The 8,877-nt window shown below is 42.4% G+C and overlaps 1 long non-coding RNA gene across 1 annotated transcript; it reads left to right on the forward strand.

Annotated features, from left to right (window-relative positions):
• Nucleotides 1-254: 254 nt before the first annotated feature.
• On the forward strand, nt 255-8,362 carry LOC115031929. Its single transcript, XR_003837571.1, has 3 exons — nt 255-359; nt 691-787; nt 8,225-8,362. It is a non-coding gene; the product is annotated as an uncharacterized LOC115031929 (long non-coding RNA).
• Nucleotides 8,363-8,877: the final 515 nt, after the last annotated feature.

Raw genomic sequence — 8,877 nt, forward strand, 5'->3', positions numbered from 1 at the left:
CAAATGCTAAAAAATGGCTTGCCAGACCCAAGTAAAAATTTTAAGCTAAAATGAACATATCCTTTGGCTTCTCTGGTTGCTTTAGTCCATTGCATTCTAAAAGATCTGTTTTTTTTTGGGGGGGGTATAGAATCCATTCAAATATATAAGGTAAAAATTGCTTTATTGGCTTATTGTCTGAAATTTTGGCAGAGCATAGACATGTTTCAGCATTTATGACCCTTTGAGTGATTTCCAGCTTTGTTCCAGGAAAACTACAATAAATCTTGTGGAAGCCACAATACCAGTCTTCATGAGGCCGGCTGCTGCAGAGGTCACGTGGGGTCTCTAGCTCCTTTGGCTCATCTTTTTGGCTGAGGGTGAGTGTAATGTTTACCACAAGAAGCCTCTTGCTTCCATTTGTGAAACTGTCTGAGAAGCATGGGGCTTGCACGGGGAGGGAGTGAGGGTACACTCCAGCTGTGTTCTATCAGCTCCAGGAACACATCTGGGAAAGTAGGTATGCAAGGCCTGCCTGAGTGGGTAGAGAGGGATTGTGACTTGCTTTTGTCTTAGATGTGATACTGTTAGGCTGTGTGGTGGCCGATGGGGAAGACTGCCACTCTCATAGTCTGAGTCAATGCCATTAGATCTCATCCTTACACCATATTAAGTTCTCCATGACAGCACAGGAATGTGAACCTTTATCAGGTTCAAGATAGCTGAGAGAACCAGGATCAACTGTCTCCCTCCACCACTTCTTTCTGAGTGTCTTGAAGAGTTGGAGAGACAACTTAGTCATTAAAAGGTAAGTCACACATCTAAACATCAAGGGGAGTGGGGGGGGGAGGGTATGGGGGACTGTTGGGATAGCATTGGAAATGTAATTGAGGAAAATACGTAATAAAAAAAAATATTAAAAAAAAAAAAGTTCAGTTCCCAAGAGCATTGCAGGGCACGGTTTCAGCCTGACTCTGTAACTGCCCTCAGCTGGTTTGATTTCGCTGTCCTAATTTTTGCCTGGATGGATCCTATGCAACAGGGACTGGTTGATTTTGGCTTTCGCTCTGTGGCTGAGCCAGTCTGTGACTCTCACTGAAGTGCTGGCTAACAGCATTGGGTCAGAATCCCCTGTGTTAGCAAACCTTATTTTGTATGGTCATCTCTCCTTAGCCCCAACTAGCACTTTCCTCCTACTAAATGAACTAGATTTTGATTATTTTGTTCTCCCATCCTCATAAAAAGCTTAATTCATCCTTGTTAATTATGTCCACCATGGCAGCCCTGTCCCCAGTCTTCACAGCTGTGGCCATTGGCTGTCCTGTCCTCAAGGTGTGGGCTCCTGCCTGCTACTTTCTCTTCAGTGCATTCCACCCTTTAATGCTTTCTTCTTGTTCATGTCTGATGAACTGAACTGATTACTCTTAAGGCATTGATTTGCCTCTTTGGTGATACGTCATGGCACCAACTCTTTCCTCATTGTCTGGGATTCCCCTGTGGGCCTTGGTATATACTAGGATATCAATGTAGACACTTTTCTCTGCCTGAATTATTTTGGCAGCTAACTAACTTTGCTCCCACCCCACAGCCCCTAGTCCTTGTTTATCTTTGTCTCTTTGGTCTTGTCCTCCTTCTCAGATTTTCCTGGAAAGGGTTCTGCAGCTGAGTACCCAACTAGATTCATAGGACCATCTTAAGGACAGGAAAGCTGTTATCACTGGTGTTTGTCCTACCAGACTGTGGGTGTTATGAGCCCAGCATGTAACCTGAGTTTAGCACAGGGCCTGGCATGTGATAGATACATAATAGACTAATGTTAAAGGAAAAGAAAACAATAAAGAAACAGGGATTAAAGAACAGAGGAAAGACATAGTTGAAGGGATTTAGCAGGCTCTAGTCTGGTAAATTTGATGCTGGCAGGCCTTGCCTTTCTCCTGTCCATCTCCCTTGTAAACTATAGATTATGTCCTTAAAGCTAGCCATCAAGGACTATTCCCCTATTTGGCCACGTCCTCCTCCTGAGGCTGACTACCAAGGTCCATCAAAATATTGAAGTCTAGTAATCAAAAGCCCCCTTTGGTTCACTTAATTAACATGGCCAAGCAAAACATCCCAGTGTATTCTAGCCCATTCTAACACAGACCTCCTTCTTTTTCCTCTTGTGAGAGAGGACCTTCAAAGTCATTTGGCCTAGGATTTTTCTGATTCCCCCATTTGTTAGAATGTCCTAGGAGGTTTTCTGAAATCGATTTCTAGGTTCACCATAACATTGGTCAATAGGTCTATGGAGACTCTGACTTGGTAAGCTTATGATGGTAGGAACAGCTTGATTTCATCAAGTAGGTATTTGGGGATTCAGATACTCAGGATTAGCAACCACTGATGTAAGAGTTCAAACCCCAGTTATACTTACTTTCTCATTACAGTAGCTCTGAATACTGTGTAACAGGAGCTGTCCATATAAGATGTTTTCCCTTTTAAAAAGTTTACACTGTTTAGTTTTATGTCACATTTATTTGTCTTTTGCTTGTTTATTTGAGACAGAGATTTTTTACTTTATAGCTCAGACTAGCCTACATTCACCATGATTATCTCAGACTTTCTACCTTCCTCAGAGTACAGGAATTTTAATGCTCTTTTTACAAGGCTGCTCTGCTAAGGGATCACATCCAAAGATACAAACCAGCCAGAACAAAAACGCACCCTGAATTACAGTATAATCTTGCTAGAATATAGACACACCCTTAGCACACTCCTTAAATCCCTAACAATAAAGGTAAGGTTGGTTTGTAGAAGGAAGCAGTCATGTTTGAAAGTAACATCCAATTGAGGGGCAGACAAAGTGAAGAATCAGAGAAAGATTTGACAGAATGAGTCAGAGATAGGATACACCCAACTCACATGAGAACAGCAGAGGAAGGAGAGGCTACTTGAGGGCAACAAAAGATAAAGAAGTAGTGGTGGTGTATGGAGTGTGGTGTGTGGTGTGTGGTGTTAGTATATGGCAGTTTTTACTAAGACTGCTTTACAGAGACAGGTAACTGAGAGAGCAAACTAGACACAGGTGAAGTCAGAACTAGCCAGAGAATGAGAATGAGCCAGAAGTTAGAACATATTGCCAAAGTTAGTATGAGGCCAAGCAGACTAATTCAAACAGAAGCCGAGAAAAAAAACAGACAGAACCAATCACCTTGGAAGATTAGATTGTATAGAAGATAGAAGCATCCAGAGATAGAACAGAGAAGGAAATAATCTGGGCTCAGCCTAAGCTGTGTGTTTGTACTGTTTGGATATGACTCTCATTTCATCACTTCATCTGAAGAAATAAAAGCAAGATTTACACTCAGTCTGCCACATGCTGGGATCACAGACATGTGCCACCACACCTGGCTTTCATGCTACACTTAACTTTTACTTTTCTATTACATCTGTATTTATTTGTTTTAGTTGTGTGTATGTGTGTGCATGTGCACCATGGCACATGTAGGTCAGAGGACATCTTGGAGTCAATTCTCTCTTTTTACCAAATGGGTCCTGAGGCTCTAACTCAGGCCATAAGGCTTGGTGGCAATTGCCTTTACCTGTCAAGTTCACATTTTGTTTTTCAAAGGGCTCACATATCTTGTATCTCATTTCTGGTTATGAAGAACCCATTAAGGCAGTGGATTGTGTAAAATAACTAGCTGTGTTATTTTAGGAGATGTGGGGGGATAAGCAGCAAGATAGCCAACAAGGATTCACTAAAGCTCCCACAGAAATACCACTAGTTCCACAGTCCTGATGCTTCATGTGGTCTCCTCTGGGAGACGCACATATTTAATTCTAGAATGCCACACACCTTATTTCAAATCTTATAATATTTAATTTCTGCACTAAACATTTGCAATTAGCCTTAAAAATGATTAATGGTCTCTTCTCATTTTTAAAAAGGCTGATATACAGATACATAAAGGTAAGAAGCTGTTAGGAGAAATTTTATGGCAGGTGGTTCTTGGCAGCAATCGGTTTTCTTTTATGGCAGTCTGGAAATTTTCCTGGGTAATAACTTTCTTTTCTTTTAATGGGCATAAAATAAAGAGGTTCTAGATAGTTGGATCATTATCAAATGATTTTCCAAAGACAACTATAAATTGTCAATACCATTCAGGCAAAACTAAGACGTGCTCAACATCTGGAAATCCAATGGATAAATAAAGCTTTGACTTTTCCCTTTCTTGTTGGTTATGATAGCTGGCTCCCTGAAATGTAATTCCTTAAAGAGGCACTTAGCGTGGCGAGCTGGGAGGAAAAAATGTTCATGCAACTTCTCCAAGTAGTAAGAATTCTCTTGTGAACAGAGACAGTCATATTTGGTTTCATTCACCACAGGTTAAGCTGAAGAGGCAGAATGTTGCCATTCTGAAAATAATCATACGGAAAAATCTGCCTGAAAACAAAGCATTGTACTCACGTCCATAAATTAGCTCAACCAATAGTTTGTACCTTTTGCTGTGTGAATATCTGCTAGGCTTATCATTGTAAGAATGTCACTATCAAAATCATATATATATTTATACACACATACATATACATATATACATATGCACACATATATGACATATTATATATACAATGCATTATATACAACATATATAATATATCATATATATATGTGTGTGTATGTATATGTGTATATACATATGGTTATCCAGTTCAACTTCCTGCACTAATATCCATGCCCTCATTCCCTAGCCTAATACATGGCACCTTTCAAATTCCTCTGGTTTTAAATCTCCTGATATCTTCCTGACCTCCACCTCCATTCTGACAAGTTCTACCATTTCCTTCCATGGTTACACTCTCAGACTGAGCACACGCATGTGTGTGTGTGTGTGTGTGTGTGTGTGTGTGTGTGTGTGTGTGTGAGAGAGAGAGAGAGAGAGAGAGAGAGAGAGAGAGANGAGAGAGAGAGAGAGAGAGAGAGAGAGAGAGAGAGAGAGAGAGAGAGAGAGAGAGAGGGCGTGGAGGGAGAGAGAAGAGGGAGAGAGACTTTAAGGCCAATGTGAGCGGTACAGTGAGTTCTGGGATATACTGGACCATATATAGTAAGAATATATTAGGAAGTGAAAAACCAAAAAGACAAAAAAATAAAAATAAACTATAACTACTGCTTTACTGATTTTCCTTTATTGCATTGCTTATTCCACTCTCTGTGCTTTACAAACTATTAGCTCAGTCAATTCTTTATATTCGAGTTGATAATCTTTATTTTTAAGTTATGTGCATGCATACATATCTATGTGAGGATATGTGCCCATGAGTGAGGGTGCCCATGGAAGCCAGAAGAGAGCAGCAGATATGCAGATGCAATTAAAGTTACATGTAGGTGTGAGCTGCCTGTAGTCAGCATGGAGAACTAGATTCAGTCCTCTGCAAGGACAGCAAGGGCTCTTAACAACTGATGCCCACATGATTATTCATTTCATTTCCTCAAATGGAGGTAAAGTAACTTCTCCAAGACTACGAAGGCAGGAAGCAATGGTCCTGGAATTTAAACCTGTCAGCCTGGCTCCAAATCCTTGCTGCATGAATTAATGAGCTACTGCTCGGATACAGCAACTGTCCATGAACCTCTCTTACCTCTGAGGACCTCTCAGAGAAGGAAGCAGTGATGTTGAGCCTAAGAGTGAAGCCATGGGCAGGAGTGGGAGAACTTGCCAGAATGTGGAGATAGAGGTCAGGAAGGCAGCAGGAGATCTGGAATCAGAAGGAACTTGAAAGGTTTCCATGTATAGAGTTTATAGGCAAGAGGATGAGGGCATGGATGTTGGTGTAGGAAGCTGGACTGGATAATCAGACCTGGCGGCAGGAAAGGTTGAAAGTGGCATCCTGTGGTGCAAAAGTAGATTCTTTTCTGGTGCTGGGGATGAGACCTGAAGCCTTTTGCATGATAGGCAAGTGGCCTATCACTGAGGCTGAGACTCTGTGTGTGTGTGTGTGTGTATGCATGTAAGTATGTGTGTATGTATGTGTGCACATATGTAGAAGACAAATGTCAATGTCTGGTGCACTCCTCAATCCATTCCTCAATCACATTCTACCTTATTTTTTTGAGACAAGGTCTTCCAATGCACCCAGGGCTATGCTCCCTGACCAGTGAACTCTAGGGATCTACCTGTTTGTGCCTACCCAGTGTCAGGATTGCAGATCTGCACCAGAGCACCTATCTCTTACATTGGCCCTAGGGATCTAAGCTCATGTTCTCAGGCTTGTGAGAACTTGTGAGGCTTTAGTCGCTGAGCCTGTCCCCAGATTTCATGTCCTTTTACTGTCACTTTCAGTCCGAACTACAGCAAGGCTATTTTCCCATCATGGCTCACATAGCAGTTGACAATTCAGAAGCTAAGAGTAGGTTGCATGCAGGCAGCAGCTTGCAGCTGGTGTCCATTCCTAGTACTTGTCATCTGGATTCTAACACCCATGAATGCACTGTGATCGGATTCCCTCTTGGACCTCTCCATTCCACGTTTAGTTCCCAGACTTCGCTATTTTCTTTTATTCCTGCTTCTGTCTTCTGTACTTTTTTAGTATACAGGAACACATGGACCTTTCTAGAAGCTGAATCAACATGGAAGAGCTCCCTCTAGCCAGGTTTTATAGTGTTCCAAGTAGGTCTTTATTTACATGCCAGCCACATAGCCATTCTCTTGACTGTCAGCCTCTTTCTGTTGGACAAGATTACGCTCTTATTAAGTTGCAAGGGGCTGATAGGCTATTTGCTCTCCTAAGACGGTAAGAGGATTTACCTTGTGAAAGAAGAGTTACTTAACTAAAGGGACACAGTGACATTGTCAGGTAAGTGAGGTGACCTCCCTCTACCAGTCATGGGGGACACCTGGGGTGTTGTTTTGCCATCTATTGCCTCTCATTTCATCTCTGATGGGTGATATAGTAATAAGTCCAGACTGCAAAGACGTTTTAGGATCATGACTTATGCTCTTCTGTCTGGGATTCTCAGAGTCCTGGCTGTAATTAGGCTCCTACAATTGCTGAATTGTTGCACAGAGAATGCTTAGTGGGGCATATGGGAAAGACGGTGATGTAAAGTAGATCAGATACCCTGGCTCTGTTTGCATATGGATGAGAGCCTGGCTTAAGGTGTAGTCCACTTGAACAAATCAGTTCCAGGCTGGGTAGAATATCAATGGTCACCCTTTGTATGGAAGGAAGAGAACTGAAAGGATCTGAGAGCCAAGAATGCCAAATTTAAGGACTCCTGCCGTCTACCAGGGGTGAACAGTTAGACATTGCTCACCTGGCTTAGGAACTGTACTCTATGTATGTCTGAATGCATGTGTTTCATAGTTTTCTATTGTTTCCTGGCAACTCCACCTCCAATATGTCACCTCTCTGTTACTACTTTGATGCATTTGTTCCATTTTGTGACTGATAAGGGCACAGTTGGCCATAATTCTTTCTGTAATGGGGCATGTCAGATACAGCACCCCAGCTCTCCTTTGTAGAGTTCTCTAAGGTCAGTTAAATTCACAGTTGAGAGAGGCTTAGCAGAAGGGTGTTTTCATCCCAGCATGGACTCAGCCAATAGCTTTCCTGCGGGAAGTTTAACCTCAAGTGGAGGGCAAGGTGACAGTTATTACTACCTCTCCCTTACTTGCATGGTGGCAAAATGCCTCACACCTCACCTGCTGCCATGCCTAACCCATCCTTGGTAGACTGACTTCTATAACACTCTCAACCAAAAAACCTCTTCCTTCTTTAAACTGATTTTGTCTGGGTATGTTGTGATTTTGTCACAATAAGAGAAGAAACTAATACTGTAATAACCCTTAGAGAAGAGGATTTTGTTCCCTTCCCCTCTCCCTTCCTCTTCTCTTTATCTTCCATCTCCATATTGTCTCCTCCCTTCCTCCTTCCCACTCAGACCATGACCTTTTCTGTTGAGCGGTGTGAATTTTCTAGTGGGCATTTAGCCTTCATTGTTGGAAGGTCCAGCTAGCATTTGTTTTGTAACAAGTAGAAACATTATTCCATGGACAGGGAAGCATCTCCTTCATCACTTAGGCTGAGATCTTATTTGTTAGGTTTCTGAGCACCTCTAGCACAGCTGCCAACCATTTCTGGGTACTAAGCCATCCCTAAAACAGGGGCCCAATCTAAAAGCTATGATGCAATTGGTTCATAATTATTATTGCTCTTAGGTTATGGAATGTCACATTTACATTGATTAGTTTTTTTCTGTCACTAGGGTCAAAATTTGTAACGTGGACAAAACCAGAGAGGGTTTTGCTCCTGGTTTCCAAGGTGTCGACAATCACAGCAAGCAAGTGGGCAGCGTGGAACCGAGCAGTTCACACCATGGAAGACAAGGAAACAGGAAAGAGCTATGCAGGTGCTCAGATCTTTTTCTTCTGTTACAGCCTGTGTTGGTTCCTCTTATGTTGCCATGATAAAAACACTGTGACCATAATCAATTTACAGAGCAAAGAGTTTATTTGGACTCATGGTCCCAATGGGATAAGAGTTCAGCATGGCAGAAACCCACAGCAGCAAGGAGTAGGTATGGAGGTGGGAACAGGAAGCTGATAGCTCATATCTTCAACCACAAGCATGAACTGGATGTGAGGTAAAAGTAGCTATACTCAAAGTCCTTCATCAAGGACATGCCTCCTCATAAACCTCTCCCAATAGGACCTCCACCTGGGTACCAAGTTTTCAATCGTCTGAACCTATGGGGGACATGCTAATGCAAACCACTAGCCCCTCTCCCCTTTATTGCATATAAGCCATCAGTTCAGAAATGATGCCATCCACATGCAGGGCAGGTCTGAGCTGTGCGTGCGCACGTGTGCGCGCGCGTGCGCGCGCACACACACACACACACACACACACACAGAAAGA

The sequence above is a fragment of the Mus caroli genome, chromosome 1 (genome assembly GCF_900094665.2).
Source record: "Mus caroli chromosome 1, CAROLI_EIJ_v1.1, whole genome shotgun sequence".
NCBI classification, from domain to species: domain Eukaryota; kingdom Metazoa; phylum Chordata; class Mammalia; order Rodentia; family Muridae; genus Mus; species Mus caroli.